The sequence below is a fragment of the Ambystoma mexicanum genome, chromosome 6p (assembly GCF_040938575.1).
Source record: "Ambystoma mexicanum isolate Mex_15411 chromosome 6p, UKY_AmexF1_1, whole genome shotgun sequence".
NCBI lineage: Eukaryota > Metazoa > Chordata > Amphibia > Caudata > Ambystomatidae > Ambystoma > Ambystoma mexicanum.
Window position 1 is genome coordinate 675,811,642 of NC_090935.1, and position 17,992 is coordinate 675,829,633.

A 17,992-nucleotide genomic window follows, 5' to 3' on the forward strand; every position below is an offset into this window, starting at 1 on the left:
GGGGAAGATTTTCTTCATGGACGCTTGGGCCTTCTCTAGGCAGGTATAGGTTCCCACAAACCTCCCCATTTCTTTACCAAAGGTTTCTCCGAACAGGAGTCCTTGCGCCGCCTCGTCTGCCTCATATGACGATAAATCTCCCAATTTGTGGTCGATCTTGAGCAGGAGCCCTCTCCTGCATTCAGATGAAATTGCGCAATTAGCATTGCCTAAGAGGCATACGGCCCTTTGAGCCCAGTTTGCTAGGACTCCTGGGTCCACTTCTTCTCCTGTGTCCTTAGCCCGTTCGGATAGGTCCATAATCTTTGCTAATGGTCCAGCAATGTCGAGAACTTTCTCTTGACAGCTTTTCCAATAGCGGTCTATGCCTTTCCTTGGGTCTCTGTTAGATTTTGAGACAAAAGATAACATTTTCGGATCAAGCTCTGGTGCCTCTGCAACTTTGCCTGGTAAATCTCTCTGACATTCTGCTCTCATCCTCTGCCTGACTTCTTTCTCTAGAGCTTTTCGCAATCTTTGCGTTATGTATTTTGCTACTCTTGGCGATGGCACCAGGGGCGTAGGAGACACATAAAATCTGGGGGGGACAGGGGACATCTTGGAGACTTTGCTTTATTTATTTATTTATTCATTTATTTATTTATTTATTTATTTATTGTGTTTTAGTCAAAGAACTCAACTTTTCACAAAATTTGAATTAAAATAGCATTACGTATTAAATTACAAATATCACTGTATAAAAGAAGAGAAAAGAAGAAAAGAAAACAGAAGAAAATTAAAGGATGCAGCAGCAAAGAACATGTCTTTGTATGTTGCATTTCATTCATTTCGTCTGACTATGAGCTCATGGTAAGAGAGAGGAAATAACAATTACTTCCAGTGGGCCACAGCTAGGACGCCAGCTCGTTAAGAGGCAGATCACCTGTAATTGGACTCCTGCCAAATAAAGGAGTTGAAGCCTTTTCTACCAACTACAAGTTGCTACTTTTTTTGTGTGGGGCAAGGAGACGTGTGTGTCTCTTGGAATGGAAAGATGGGGTTTCAAAGAAAGAGGAAATCTTGTTTGTACCTCTGAGTAAGCCCTGTTATGGGAGTAGAGGGACCAGGTGTGTTATGTTGCTGCTTTGACTTTCCTCTGGTGGGAGAGGGGGTACAACAAACAACGAGGATGAACGATTGCAAGCCCACCCCCTTATAAGCACTCCCAGGTCCGCAGCCCAATGTGTCAGACCCGGGGGATGCCTAGTAGGTGGGGTGTATGTGGACCCAGAGGGTGGCCAGAGGGGCAGCCCGCTATGTGGGCTGCCCCTCTAGCGCCCCTGCGAGGGTCGGCCCAGCCTCTCACGATGAATCTGGTCCCTCATATTCCATCTCATGCTGGCTTCAGAGCCTAGCCTTTCTTTGCCTTTGTTATTCTGAATGCAGAGCTGGACTCTGTTCCTTTCTCGTTTAACATTTGCTGCAAAGCCTGATATATTTGATTCTCTCATATGTTACTAGGATGGCAGAGCATGGGTCCTCTGCCCTGTTACATTATTCAAAGAGCCCTCTGGCCTTTATTTGCCTCTCCCTTGTCTCATTGCTTGCTTAATACATACCTCCTTGCTTGAACACTCAACATGTTCTCCCTAACACAGCAAAGGCAGCTGCAGTCTGTCTTAACTTCTATTTGTTCCGTGTCTTGAATTGGCCTCTTATTTCCGCTTTTCTGTCTGCAGGGGAAAGGCATTTGCCAGTCACTGCCATGATGGTTCTACCTGGCCATAAGAGGGCAATATTAGAAGAACATGGGCATATTATGCCAGAGGCTGGCAACTGCCTTCTTAATGCCTACACAAGAGACACAACTCTTGCCTTTGTTTCTAACAGTAATTCAGTGGATGAAGAAATGCGAGAGCACACATATTACTTATATATGAAGGGGATGATGCTACATTTGGTTAAGACATTTTGATCACGCCATTGGTTAATTTCCAGCTGCAATTAAGCGATTACCCTTTAGACTTCTGGTTTTAAATAACGTTAGTATCACCTGGAAAGCACAGAGGTTGCTCAGCAGGATTCCTGGAGCATGAGGGGTACCCTACTCGTTGACCTGGATGATTGGGGGCATTCCTGCCCTGTTTTGGAGCCTGGCCCCTACAGCCATGATGGGGGGAGGGGCCTATTACTTTTGGTTGTACGAACCCTTTGAGGGTGGGCAGACATTGCCTTCTGCTTTAGCCCACTAACAGCTCTGCTTTGCAATGTTATCACACATACCTGTCAGGTGGCATGTAACTCAATGCTACTAATGTTTTCAGCCTCAGAAGTCTGGAATCCTTTGCCACATTAACTAGGGTACAGACTTGCCACCTGAGACTTAACCATGTCTGAGTCGGCATCTGTCGCCCTGTGGAGAAGACACACACAGAAAGAGCAGGGCACAGTGCCCTTGTGGGTTTTTACACTTCTTCCCCGGGGTGGGCACAATTCACTCCGCAGAGAAACTTTGACAATGTCACCCAAAGAGCGAAATTGGCCATTTGAAATACCTCTGTTGACTTATTATTGCACAATCCACACTGATGGGTTTCAGCACCTGATTAACGCGAGATGGCAATTAAGGGCATTTGCCAACGCACTCAAGAAGCAAAGGACACCCTCTTACCAGAGACATGCCATGCTCAATCATTCTGATCACGAATTGGCATTTATCTGGGGTCATGTTAAATGTATTTATTTATTTATTACATGTGTAGCATCACGCAAAACCCCTAAGCATCAAGGCGCAAAGTAAACTGCATGGAGTGGACCACTTCCATTGGCGTACATTTTTACTTTTCTGCCACAAAATGGAAGATTTTAGCCTAAAAGGCAGGTGAAATCACATTGCTTTTCCACTTTGGAAGAGTGTAAATACCGCACACAATTAGCGATTGCTGGTGGAATTGACAATGGCTTCCTCTGGACTCTGTCTGCTTTTACCAGGTTTCATTTCCAAGCAGATCCCAGAGGAATCCTTTTCCTTATTTCCAGCATGAGAATCCATGCCGGCAGTAAGGCCGCATTTGTCTGGTGGAGCGAGAAATACAGGGGGTCCTGGTGTGTCCACTCGGCTCCCGAACTCCACCCAGAAAATGCACAAAAATCTGGCCAATTAGAAAAAGCGAGAGTAATAGTGTTTTCCACCACTTTTTCTGAACCAATTGACCTGGAAAATGCTGTGTTGCATCGGAAGCTGAATGCATTCACTCTGCCTATTATCCCACTGGAAGATTAAGCCAGGTGCTGAACACAGGTGTTACATATTCCTGTGCACAATCTGCATTTGGAGAATTAACTAACTGAGCCACCTTACAAATGATATCTCCTCTAGGCTTTACCGTCTTAACCCTTTAACTGCCACAGGTATTTCCCCCAGTGTCAAGGCCTTTTTTGGTGATTTTGGTATGTTGCCATTCAATCCCTTGTAACTTCTTTGTTACATGAGATATCTCGGCCAAAGTTGGCCCCTTTTCCCCCACATGTAGGGGGTCGTAACAGAATCCTAGTTTGCTGTAGTGGGGTGAGAGGAAATAACCAAAAAAGGAGAACATTTGTTTTTTTTCCAGAAAATGCCAATAAGAAGCCTGTGGTGTTTTCCTTGTAAGAGCTAGGAAGAAATGGTTTGCTGTGCTGGATTCGCCATTTTACAGGCTTTCAAGAACAGATTGAGTGGAAACCGAAATAACATATTTTGATATGCTAATCAGCCGTTTTGTGAGAGGTAGGCGATTTTGGCGTTTTTTGTCCCATAGGACATGCGTGGACGGAATGGAACAGAAGGGTAGGAAAGCTGAATGGGAAGCCAGAAAGGCATACATTTCTGAAAAGTAGACAATATTCCAAGTTTAGGAAGGGGTGATTTGCACAGGTCAAGCAAAAACTATGTAAGGAAAGATTCCATAGTTTGGGGGGAAATCGGGAAAATGACAGAAAAAAAACACACAATTTCCGCACATTTCGCTCTGGCCACCCACCAAAACACGCAGCCAACTACACATGGCCTACCTTCCCGCGTACCCACAGGTTTCCCAATGAAAACGGTACCTCACATGTGTGGGTGCACCTACCTGGGTGCAAAGGGAAAAGCCTATAACACTGGTAACCCCAAGTCTTTTCGGACAGCAGATTTTCAGGAATTTTGCTCATGTGGACAACCTACAGATTTGGATCTAGGGTGTCGAAGCCACGAAGGAAAACAGGGAACTCCATGCATTTCCGAATAGAAGACACCTTTGGGAATCCACAGAGGTCTGACTTGCGCGAATCGCCCCATAATTTATGACCCACAATCCCTGACAAAGTCTGAAATTTAGTGGAAAAAAACTCAATTTTCACATTGTCTGGGATTGTGGGTAATACATTCTGGGGGGGATTCAATCAAGTGAGACCGCTGTGGATTCCCACGGTTGTCGAAGCCACCGAGGAAAACAGAGAACCCCATACATTTCCAAAAAGAAGACACCCGTGGGCACCCCCCTTTCCACTAAAAACATCCATGGTGGTTTAGTGACCCCCACACCCACCCACAACAAGTTATCATTATTTTTATTTTTGTTTTTGTTTTGCCTCTTTCCTAGGGAAAGATTGTGCTAGCAATCTGCCCCCAGGGAGGGCTACATGAGATGCCCCCCATCCATTTGGGGTAAGGGGGGAGGGACACCCCGCTTTCCACTAAAAACATCTATGGTGGTTCAATGGCCCCCCACACCCACCCAAAACAAGTTATAATTTGTTTTATTTTTCTTTTGCCTCTTTCCTAGGGGCAGATGGGCACATGTGTGTGGCCATCTAAATGTACTGCCACGGGCTTGGGGCGTGGCTCTGCCAATATTTGCAGTGGACTCCCCCCACCCCAAATGGATGGGGGCATCCCATGTACCCCTTCTTAGGGGCAGAAATCTGCCCCCAGGGAAGGCTACATAAGGTTCCCCCATCCAGTTAGGGTGGAGGGAGAGGGCCACCCCCCTTTCAAACACAAAAAATCCTGGTGGTCTAGTGGGCCCCCCACCCCCACCCAAAACAAGTTATAATATATATATGTATATTTGTTTTGCCCTTCCCTAGGGGCAGATGGCACATGTGTGTGACCATCTTCCCCAGGGAGGTGGCAAAACATACTGCCCCAGGCTTGGGGGGTGGGGTGGCTTTGCCAATATTTGCAGTGCCCCCCCACCCCAAATGGATGGGGGCATCTCATGTACCCCTTCCTAGGGGCAGAAATGTGCCACCAGGGAGGGCCACATAGGGTGGGGGGAGTTCCGTCCCCCTTTCAAACACAAAAAATCCTGGTTGTCTAGTGGGCCCCTCTACCCCCCACCCAAAACATGTTATAGTATATATATTTTTGTTTTGCCCTTCCCTAGGGGTAAATGGGTACATGTGTGTGGCCATCTGCTCCCAGGGGGGGGGGACTAAACGTACTGCCCCAGGCTTGGGAGGGGTGGCTCTGCCAATATTTGCAGTGGCCTTTCCCCCCCCCACCCCAAATGGATGGAGGGCATCTCATGTAGCCCTTCCTAGGGGCAGAAATCTTAGGGTGGGGGAGAGGGCCACCCCCCTTGCAATAATCCCTGGTGGCTAGTGGTCCCACCCGCACCCACCCCACCCCACCCAAAACTATGTTTTAAAAAAATGTTCTTTTGTTTGCCCCCCCTTCCCTGGGGGCAGATGATCACCCATCTGCCCCCAGGGTATTTCCCCTATGCTTTGGGGGGTAGGGGAGAGAGGGGAGCAGCCCCTCCCCCCACTTCAAAAACAGATCCCTGCACGACACACCAAACGCATATTCTGGGGGGGATAAATGACATTACATCCCCCCACTTAAAATTGTGGGAAGGATTTGTCCCCCCTGTCCTCCCCATGTCCTACGCCCATGGATGGCACCCATTCAGACGATCTAGGGTTTCTGATGTCTTCAGGATTGAACATGTAAGATGTCTCTTCCTCTTCTAAGTTGTTAAGCTTTCTTAGCCTTTTCCTCGACGGAGGTTGGCTTCCCTCGTCCCCTTCGTTGTCTGCCTCTTCTTGTGAGGAGGTAGGGAATTCTGGTGTTTCCTCTTCGGGGAAACCTTCTTCTATATTGCTCATATTATCGTCCCCTGGGTCAGGTGTCTCGAGGCTCGGCAGCTGCGATTTTTTCATGAACGCTTCTCTTAGTTTGCTGAAAGCGTCTGAAGCCTCTGGGGCCACTGTACCTGCCCCTTCAATTTGGCCCGGGGTGGTCAGAAGAGTCTTTGCTCTTTCGGGCCTTGCTACACCCCTTGGGGTCCTTTGTTGCGACCATAGTGGACGTGCTTTCTTCGGTGCTCTTTTCTTTCTGGCTCAGATACAGTTCGATAGTGTGTAGTCTATCTTGTAGGGGTCTTACACCCTGAGCTACTGCCTCCGTGAGCGAATCCCCCAGCACTTCTTTAAAGCTGTAGGCTAAGTCTTCTTGATAGACTGCCTCCTGTTCTTCCTCACTCCACTCAAAATTAGACATTATAGTGCTGTTTAGGTGCCTTTCAATACCTTTTCAGGTGTAGTGGCACGTCCACTGATCCACTCTGTGAGGCTGCACCTGTCTGCACTGCTTACTGTAATATGCAGGTCTTCTCAGGGCTAGTCTCTATGCCCTTTGTGTAAGAAATATACTTTCTTTATGGTTTTCAATCAATTTTTATGAGTCAAATGAGCTTATTATCGCTCCGTATCGTTCTGTGCTGTAATTTCGCTTCTGAACCGAAGCTTCTCACTGTGCCGTGTGTTCGGTTCTGCCCCCCCCCAAGGGTGGGGGCTCCTAGAGGCGAGCACTCACGCTCCTCTATTGGCCTCATTGCTTGCGAGCCCGGCCCCTCCCTCGCAAAGGAGGGGGCCACTCGCTTATTCTGAGCATGAGCTTCCGCCACACACTCGCGCTCAGCTCCACCTACGCGAGGGTGGGGGCTGCTCCCTCGACGCGTACGCGGTCGGGAAACCAGGATTTCCCGCTTGCGCCGCTTGCTCTGCCCCCACAAGGGTGGGGGCTGCCCGCTCTGAGGCGCGAGTACCGCACCGCGGGCCTGTGTGAGGAGATAGGCTGGCCCCTTCTGTGCCAGGTAGTGCGGCACGAGGCCGCCGACTCCTCTAACAGTATAAAGAAATGCCCGAAAGCTTAACGCTGCGCTGCACTCCCTTGGGGGCCTATCACTGATCCCCTTATTTATAAAACCTTGTCAGTGGCTTGAATTACGGTACAATCTTAGTCCCAAGGCATAACATTACGGAGCTAAAATAAACGTGTACTTATCTTTGGAGAGCAGGAAAAGAAGAGGAGGAACACAGGAACAGGAAGGACCAGGTCACAGAGACAAGAGACTGAGACTACAGGGAATGATGGGACTTGAAGTTTTGAAAAAAAAATGTTATTTTGATAAAATGTTATGTATTTGTTGAAACTGCTGGGGAGTAGATTAAAAGAGAAGATGAAGCTTAATGCTCGTCTCCGTCTTGACAAAGAATCACTTACCAGTCCACTGTATAGACAGACTAATTCATTTGTTGCATGCTCTGTCCCGGAGCCTGCCTTAGAGTCACATACATTACTTGCCACTGTTAAAAGCAGTAGGATCTGTCACTGAAATCTATAGGCGGTAGGGCTGCTTCAAAAGCAGTAGCCTACTGCCTAAATCTGTAGGGTTGGCAAGTATATACCTGCATCCCGTGTCTTCCCCCTGCAGCTGCACACTAAATGTGGCCAACTTTCTAACATCATTTTGCTGGACACCTTTCACATTTAGCCCACCACGAATTGTTATTTCAGCTCTTAATGAATGACTTAACACAGTCATGGTTAGCATCACTGGCAGAGTGGCAGCAGCACACAGGTCCTCTATCTGCAGGTACACAAAGGAGGCCTGGGTTGAGACTAACTACTTAATGAACAGTCAGCACTTTTCCCTGTTCCACACTGGTATGTGCAAGACAAGGGACAAACTCCTCCAAAACAGGACAGTCCCCAAAAATACCAGACGCTTGGCCACCTTAGGAGCATCGCGGGAGCAGGCTTCTCTCGGCTGTTCTACAATTGATGTCTCCTGTGCACGGCATTCCTCGCATGCGCAAGCCTTTCAGTCTCGTGAGACGTAATTTCCACATGCCCACAGATGCCATCTTTGTGACATGTTTTTGAGTGCCACTTGTGGTTGCCCACACTCCCATGGCCTGCCATCCCAAAATTTGCATATTTACATAACCACACCCACCACCCTAAAAAAGATACTATGTGCTATGAACCCACCACATTGAGGGAAAAATGCATTAAAATTAGGAACAATAACAGTTCACCTGGTTTTACCTTTAGTTATAGTTTTAATACTCGAATAATAATAATAATAATAATACATTATTATTATTGTTATCTAGGTAGTTGTATTTACCCCAATAGAGATGACCGCTCTTTACTTGACTGTGTTTTGCCATTAGTTTGACAAGCAACAATTCAATCATATTTGCATCGCTAAGTATAAGTGTACACTGCATTGTACTTTTGAGTTATCCTTTAATTAGCGTTAGGAAGTGGTGGGATTTCACTAGAGTGCCCCGTGATCTTGTGCAACACTGTTCTGAACTCTTGGGTTCACTATCAGTGACTTTCTTGACATATGGAAACATAATTAATATTTGTAGTTATGGAGCAAATACAATTGTCTGGACTTACAATTAACTAAATTGTAAACATTTGTATATCTCTTTCTCCAGTGCTTAGTGTATTATTTTCAGAAGTTAGGTTTCTTTTAACTGTGCCTACCATTAACCGTTAGAAATCGCTCCATGACACTCAAATCACTTGTTTTTGTTCCTTTGAACTAACAAATTTGGCAGATAAGGTACACTAAGAGAACATGATTTACCCAAGATCACACCCTAACTGGAGAAGCTCACATTTAAGCCCAGTCTACAATTTAGGTCCTTCACTGATTGTATTGTATTGGTATCCCTACAAAATATCCCCACCAAAAATATTGCCGTACATATGGCCGTTTGTCTCGCCATAGGCGATATTTTTGGGGGGGATAATTTGTGGGAGCGGGGCTTGCAGGGGTGTCCCCCGCACATTGTAAAATAATGCAGGGGTTGCAGGGGTGTCCCCCGCAGGGTCCTTGGGTCAATATCGCCGCAAAAATATGGCAATATATTTGTATTGCAATATTTTTGCGGGGATATTAACGCATGGAACCATTGTATTGTATTGTATTTGTTATTTATGTAGCACTCTTTCCCCATTTGTATGGCCTCAATGCGCTCTGTGATTGGAACCCCCTCGGTGACAGTCAATGAGTAGGAGGTTCTAAGAGTTTAGATTAAGAGATGCTTGTGTGAATTTTTGCCCGCTTAGGATTTAGGTGGCTGGCGTGGCTCCAGTAAACAGCCCAAAGGTCAGGCACGTGGGTGGTTTAAGATAGAGTGCTATTGCTGAAGATTCGATGTGTGCCCAGCTATACCGAATTTTATTTTCGTTGGTAGTCTCTGTATGCTAGTGGAAGAGGTGTTGAGGTATATCAGGGGTTTCAGTATGGACGGCTATGTGCGCTGCTAGACCGGAATGGCATAGCCATAGCTACATTCTATGTTGCATGGATGGATGGCCATACCTGTGGCCTGTGTCCACAGACGTGACTTAAGGTATATGTACAGTATGGTTTAAGTATGGTTTAATGTAGTTCGGCTGCAGCGTTCTTTTTCTTTGTCCAAATTTGGACGCCATGGTGTCATTATTCGTGGTCTTTCTGGAGGGAAAGTCTGAGCAGCGAGGGTGAGTCCCGGAGGGGGAGGGCATGAGGGATGAGGAGGACAATAGGAGAGAGTGAGGACAATTGCAAGGGTGAAAGTTTGTTGTGAAGTGCCTCTGCGAAAGCTGCTGGCATTCGTGAGATATTTGGTGGGTATAAGTGTGGTTTGTCTTCGGAGGAGTAAGGTTTACTGCGGTGTGCCTCACTGAACGCTGCATGCATCCGTGCAGTATTGATGGGTAGGAGTTTCGTTGTGCATGGGGGGGTAATAGTTTGTCATGGTGAGCCGCTGCGAACGCTGTCGGCATCCCTGCTGTAATTGGTGGATAGGAATGTTGTTGTGTTTGGGTTCAGCAATATAGTTTAGAGAGGGGGGTGGGTTCAAGAGAATGTTGGGAAAAGCCAGGTTTTGAGGGCCTTTCGGAATTTCAGGTGATTTTCAGCATTGCAAATCTGTAGGGCTAGGGAGTTCCAGATAATCAGCGCTTGGACAGAGAACAAGGATCCACCCAGCCTGGAGAAGTTGTGAAGTGGGACCACTAGACAATATGCTGAGCGAGATCTGAGACTCTTTGAGGGGTGGTAGCGTTGGATTTTGTCTTGAAGGAATTCCTCGCCGATGTTGTGGATGGCCCGGTGGGTGATGCACATGGCATTAAAGGTAGTGCGCTTACCAATCAGGAGCCAATGGAGGACTTTTAGTGTAGGGCTGATGTGTTCTCTTGGAGGTAGGTTAATGAGCAGGCGTGCTGCAGCGTTTTGGATCCTTTGCAGTTTCCCTAGTTGAAACGCTGGTGCTTCTAGGTAAAGGCAGTTTGTGTAGTTTAAACGGGAGAGCATGATGGAGTTAATGGCCGAGAAGGGGTGAGGATAGGTGAGGTAAGGGAAAATACGCCTGAGAATCTGTAGATGGAAGAAACATGTTTTAGATAGGGAGGTGGTGTGTTTTCAGAGGGATAAGTCTGTGTCCAATGTGCATCTGAGGTTTTTCACCAAGTTTGAAGTTGCAGGTGCAGGTCCTAAGGATTGCCACCACGGAAACCCAACACCACTAGTCAACATAGAACACGACACCATTCCAATAGAGGTGGATAACAGCGACCTAAAGAGCATCACTCTGGCCGCAGGCACCATTATTGGAATGGCGGTTGATGACCGATTTATTTTCCATAGATTTAGGTAATGAACTGTTAGGACCAATCCCCAAGGACTGTTGTGACAGTGATAGTGACGATGACACAACACCAGACAGGATCTTCACCCGGCATGGGGGGAATTTCCTGGTGTACTCTTCCTGCCCTTATGGTAAGGAGGATGTGACCTGTGACTTCAGGAGGGATGAGGTGATCTTCCAAGTCCACAAGGCCTGCCTTCCCCACCTGAAGCCATTAGTCCAAGTCAATACCCTGACCAGGGACTTCTACATCCAGCTGGAGGAGGCCGCTGAGATAGCCAAACCAGAAGTCTTTCCAGGCTCCAGAGAGTCAACCTAGCTGATGCCTGTGAGACTCTGGAGCAAAAGCAAAAATGGAAACAAGTTTTCTTAGATTTTCAAGATCTCTTTGCAGTGGACTCATATAACTGTGGTCGCACTGACATCCACACAACAACAATTCCTACGGACCCGGGCATGACTCCAGTGTTTGTGAAGCAATATCGCTTGCCACTCGCATCAATGGAGTCCCTAACTGAAATAATTAAGAACATTGAGTCCCGAGGGATAATTCGTCCAGTCCACAGCACTTTCAATAATCTGGTGCTGGGGATTTTGAAACCAAGCGTCCAGTGAAGACTCTGTGCTGACCTAAGGGAGTTCAACAAACGGGTCCATACTTCCTGATGGCCTCTTCCCTACATTGACCAAGGGCTGGCCCAGATCCAGGGGTCACAGGTATTTGCTGCAATTGACCTGACCAATGGGTACTGGACTGTACCTGTCAGTAGGGAGGACCAATACAAGCTGGCATTTACCTTTGGGGGCAGCAGTACACGTGGACCCAGACTCCCTTCGGATACATCAACTCCGGCAATTCATTTAACATCTTTCTACACAAGGCCATGCCCGACTTGGGTGAGAGGGGTAACCTGGCCTATGTAGACGATGTTCTAGTCAAAAGCTCAACTGTGGAGGAACACATAGCGGAGATCTGTTATGTCCTGACACAGTTGAGGGCTGCCGGAGAAAAACTCTCCTTTCAAAAGGCACAGTGGTGCAGAACCCGTGTCAATTTCTTGGGGCATGAGATAACTCCTCAGGGTCTCTGTCCCCAGGAAAAGAAAGCAGAAGCCCTCCAGAAAATAAAAGACCCTTCAACTCTGCTGGAACTAATGAGCCTCCTTGGAATAACTAATTACAGTAGAAAGTTAATTGAGGATTACACAGAGATCACAAGACCCCTGATCCATCTTTTGAAGGGGGGTCAAGTGGGAGTGGGGTCCAGAACAAGCCGAGGCAGTAAGACAACTCAAAAGAAGCCTCTCACAAGCACCTTGCCTAGCTTACCCTGTCAAAAACAAGGAGTTCTTCTTGGAGACAGGGTTCTCAAATACATGCTTGACTGCAGTATTATATCAAAAGCATGACAAGGTCCATAAAGTAATCTCCTATGCGAGTAAGACTTTATTCTCTGTGGAGGAAAAATTCAACGATTGTGAGAAGGCACTCTTGGCAACGGTGTGGGCATTGAAGAATTACCACCCGTTTATCCAGGGGGTGTAACGCTCACCTGATTCCCGTAGAGGCGCCGGTCTTGACTGGGCGTATACCGTATCTTCAAAGGTGATGTGTAACGGGTAAGATGTCTGCAGATAGAAAATATGGGATTAATGAACTGGGTTATTGAATGTCTCTCTCTTCTTCCCTTTCTCTTCTCCTGTAGAACCCCACAGGTTAACGCTCTCACCTTAGGTAAGTGAACGCCGTGCTCTCCATCTGCCTCGGGGCAGGGTGCTGTAACCAGTTTCTTCACTGGATAAGGGGAGCAGGCCTCTTGACTTCAGAGGACTGCTGTCCGTCGTTTACTGCACGAACGGTAAGTTTCGAGTAATTCTAATGTCTTTAAAAGTCTTTAGTAATGATGTCTCTTGTTTTGCAGGGTTCCGGCGATGGCGGATGACGGGCTGAAGTGAGTTGAAGATGGAGCCCGTGTGATGAATAGAAGCACCTGGAAGCACGTAAGTAAGCGCTTGTTGCCTGCTTCACGAGGCGCTCTAACTGTCTTTTTATTTTGCAGGTACAAGTTCGGAGCGGCTGCAGGGTGCCGGAATACCCACTGGGTTAGATGTGGAAAGGAGTAATGGCACGTGAGTATTAAAGTTCCCCAATGTCTTTAAACGCACCTTGTTTTGTCTTTCATATGCGGGATGCAGCGCCGAAGGCCTCCGGAGCGTGCGAAGAGTTGGTAAGCTTTTGTCTTTCAGATGCCGGAATGCAGTGCGAAGACCTCCGGAGCGCACAAAGAGTAGGTAAGCCTTTGTCTTTCAGATGCCGGAATGCAGCGCGAGGCGTTGGTGACAGCCGATGGACCAGGTAAGTGAAGCGCTGTCACTGAAGACCGTAATGCTAACCTGTTCTTTCTTGTCTTTATAGGTGTTGCTGAAGACTGGATTCAGGATGGTAAGCCTTTTTCCTTAGGCCCAGGATCAGATGCAGAAGACACGATGAGCGTTCTGCTGCAGAGGATGCAGAATAACGCAAAGCAAGATTCATCCATCGGGTGTGGTTTAAATAGCCTCCTGTAGTGCTTAGGTGTCTCCTTCCACAGCCATGCCTAGGTAAGAAAAGAGTTCCTGCTTTCCAGAAGAGTTCCAGTGTTCTGAACCTAGGGAGTGGCTCCTGCCCCACCCAACAGGAAATGTAGTTCCAAACAGAAGGGGATCAGAGGCTCAACTGGCAGGCAAGTAAGCAGCATGGTCTGCTGCAGGTAAGTCCACCCAAGCATTATGAGCCCGGCGCTTCCAGCGCTGGGACTGGGCATATTTATGAGCCTTGTGCCACTGGCGCCAGGACTGGGTCCAAAAGGTCCCAATTGGGACTGGTTGGCACTCGGAACCTGGGTTATGGATCTGCTTCCAAGGGAGTTGGGAAAACCCTGACCTTTTGGAAGCAGAGATCATGACAGTACCCCCCCTCAAGGCCCCTCCCAAACCGGGCTTCTCCGGGGGTTTTGGCTTGTCAGGAAATGTTCGATGAAATCTTTTGATTAGGCGAGGAGCGTGGACATATTCAGCAGGTTCCCAGGATCTCTCTTGGGGGGCGTAGCCTTTCCAGTCAATTAGGTAAAATAGTTTAGATTTGGAGATCTTGGAGTCCAGAATGCTTTTGACTTCAAACTCGAGTTCTCCATCAACTAGGATGGGTTTTGGAGATTTAGTTAGTCGGGTTTGAGGTTGCACGTTTTTTAATAGAGAGACGTGGAAGACCGGATGTATCTTCATGTGCGGGGGAAAGTCCAACTTGACCGCTACTGGGTTTACTATGGTAGTGATGGAATAGGGACCAAGGTATCTTGGGTTGAATGTGCGTGGCCCTTTTAGAGGTAGATATTTGGTGGATAACCAGACTTGATCCCCTACTTGATATTGAGGGGCTTCCTTCCGATGTTGATCTGCTCCTTTCTTGTATTGTTCTTTAGCCCTTTGAAGGTGAGAAACAGCTTCCTTAAAGGCTTGGGTGATTGTAGAATGCAGGTAGTCTACTGCTGGTGTTTCAAGATCTTGGAGGGGATCCAACTCCGAGGTTCGAGGGTGACTGCCGTATAAAAGAAAAAATGGGGTTTTCCCAGTTCCCGAATGGACAGAGTTATTGTAGGCATATTCGGCTATCCAAAGGATGTCTTTCCAAGTTTTTTCAGTTTGTTGCAGCATGCAGCGTAAATACTGTTCCAGAGTTTGATTGGTCCTCTCGGTTTGTCCGTCGGTCTGAGGGTGGTGACTGGTCGATAGTCTCACATCAATTTGAGCCGACCGACAGCAACTTCGCCAAAAATGAGAAATAAATTGACTACCTCGATCCGAAATTAGAACCGAAGGAAAACCGTGCAGTCGGACGATGTTTTCGAGAAATTCTCGGGCCAGAGTTGCTGCTGTTGGCAAGCCTTTGAGCGGAATGAAATGCGCCATCTTGGAGAATAAGTCCACGATTACTAGAATCGTATTGTATCCGGAGCATGGAGGTAGATCGGTGATGAAGTCCATAGAAAGCGTATGCCAAGGGCGAGGTGGGATGTCAATAGGGCGTAAGAGGCCTGCTGGTCTTTCCTTTTGACTCTTGTTTTGGGCGCATACTCCACAGGACATTATAAAGTCTCTGATATCTTTTTTCCAAGACGGCCACCAGAAGTAGCGCTTGATCTTTTCTGAGGTCTTGGCCATACCGGGATGTCCTTCCATTAAAGAATCGTGATAACAAGAGATTACTTTTTTCTGTAAATCTGTGCTGGGCAGGTATAATCGTTCTTGGAAATACAATAAGTTGTCCTTTACTGCAAAGTCCTTTCCCTGCAGATGCCAATTCTGTATGTCTGCTGGAGTTACAAGTTGCCTGGCTTTATCCTTAACTTCCTCTATGGATTGTGTGGCGATTACACCCAGAATTCTTTGTTCGGGAATGATTGGTACAGGTTTAGGGTTGATCAAGTGTTCTTCCACTCCCATCCGAGAAAGGGCATCAGCTTTACCGTTTTTTGTACCAGGTCGATAGGTAATTATGAAGTCAAACTCGGCAAAGAATAATGCCCAACGGAGTTGTCTAGAGGATTGGGCTTTTGCGGTTTTCAAATATTGCAGGTTTCAGTGATCCGTAATCACAGTAACGGTGTGTCGGGCCCCCAGCAGATAATGCCGCCAAGCCTTAAAGGCAGACTTGATAGCCAGAAGTTCCTTGTCAGTAATCGTGTAATTGATTTCAGGAGGCGAGAATTTGCGGGACCAAAATGCCACGGGATGCAACTGATTGGTTACCGGGTCCTTTTGTGATAGAACTGCCCCCATGGCAAGGCTTGAAGCATCAGTTTCCACGATGTAGGGGAGTTCGGGGCGAGGGTGTTTTAAGATTGGTGCAGAGATGAATTTAGTCTTCAAATCCTGGAAAGCTTGTTCCGCCTCGGTAGACCATTCAAAACGTTTTGTTTTTCTTTAACAAGGCAGTGATGGGCTGGACTATTCGAGAAAATTCGGGGATAAACCTGCGGTAAAAGTTAGCGAAGCCTAACATGCTTTGCACACCTTTTACGGAGGATGGTGATGGCCATTTGAGAACTGCATCGACCTTCTTTGAATCCATACGCACTCCGCTAGGTGATAATATGAATCCCAAGAATTCAACTTCAGTCACGTTGAAAACACATTTTTCCAACTTAGCGAAAAGTTTGTGTTGACGCAATCTTTCGAGGACCATTTTCACGTGTTTCCGATGTTCAGATTCCGATGAAGAATAAACAAGGATGTCGTCAATGTAAACAACAACACACACATCTATGAGCTCTCTGAGGACATCGTTCATAAAATATTGAAAGGCGGCCGGGGCATTGCAAAGTCCGAAGGGCATGACCTGATATTCAAATAGCCCATATTTGGTGCGGAAGGCCGTCTTCCATTCATCGCCCTCTTTTACTCGTACCAAGTGGTAGGCTCCTCTAAGATCCAGCTTTGTATATATGCATGCTTTTCTGACTTGGTCCAGGAGTTCAGGGATCAAAGGTAACGGATATCTATTCTTGACGGTGATCTGGTTCAGGGAGCGATAATCTATACAAGTTCTAAGGTCTCCTTCCTTTTTTGGAACGAAGAACAAAGCTGAAGAAGCAGGGGACTTGGAAGGACGAATAAACCCATTTGCCAGGTATTGATCCAGGTATTGTCGAAGGTGAAGGTTCTCAGGCTCGGTGAGGGCATAAATTCTACTACAAGGAGGAGTAGATCCAGGTATCAGGTCTATCTGGCAGTCATAAGACCTATGAGGAGGTAGAGAGTTAGCCTGATCCTTCCGGAAAACATCTTGGTATTCTAGGTATTCGGGAGGTAACTGGGGAGTCTCTGAAGAAATTGCTGCCAGTGCAACACCAGGTGGAGGGTGACAAGTAGAGACACATTCTGGAAACTGGACCGTTCTTGCTCGCCAATCGATCAGAGGATTGTGTTTCTCTAACCAAGGTATTCCTAGAATAATCTGAAACTGAGGAGCCTTGATCACATCGAACACGATCTTCTCATGGTGTCCATCTTGACTTACTAGCGTCACTTCTTGAGTGGTATGCGTTACTGGTCCGGAGGCTATCTCCGTTCCATCCACCGTAGTAATGACGTCCTTTACAGCCTTGGGACAAAGAGTTAGATTCATCCTCAAAACCATTTCATGATCCACATAATTGCCGATGGCACCGCTGTCGACGTAAGCTTCAATTGCATGTAATTGATCCGGATTATCAGGGCTAATGAGGACCATAGGTATCACGAAATGCGAGGTCACGGAACTGGTTTTCACGCTCGGCAAGAGGACCTCTATTCTTGTCGGGCGAGGTCGTTTCCCTGCTCAGAGTTTGTAACTTTGGTAACTGCAGCTCCTACTGCCTTCTTGGCAGGTTTCACCGGACAGTCTCGAAGAAAGTGCCCTGAGTTTCCGCAATAGAGGCATAATTGCAACTGTTTTCTCCTTTCCCGCTCCTTTTGTGTTAGAGGACCTTTCAGGCCCCCTATTTGCATGGGTTCCCCGGAGTCTAATCCTTTGGAAGGAGTCGGCGGTTTGGAAAATACTCGAGCATCAAACTTGGAACGATCGGCCTTCCTGTTCTGCAGTCTGTGATCTATTTGAACGACTAAGTCTATATAGTCCGAACAATCTTGTGGGGGATTCACTACTTGGGCTAACACATCTTTGAGCTCTCCACGTAGACCTCTATAAAACAGCGTAATCCTTTTGTCCTCAGGCCATTGAGTTTCCACTATCAGTCTGTTGAAAGACGCAATATAAGCCAAAAGGTCTTGATTACCTTGTCGCAACGAAAGAAGCTCATTGTCCAAGGCCTGCCCCTGTGAATGTCTTGCGAAAAGTTTTTCCATACTGAGCTGAAAAGCTTGAAAATCATGGAGGACCGGATCATCTTGATTTACTAGAGGGATCGACCAGTCTGCCGCATTGCCACTAAGGTACGAAAGCACGAAAGCTACTTTAGCTTGATCAGTTGGAAAGGCTGCTGGCCGGCATAAGAAATGCAACC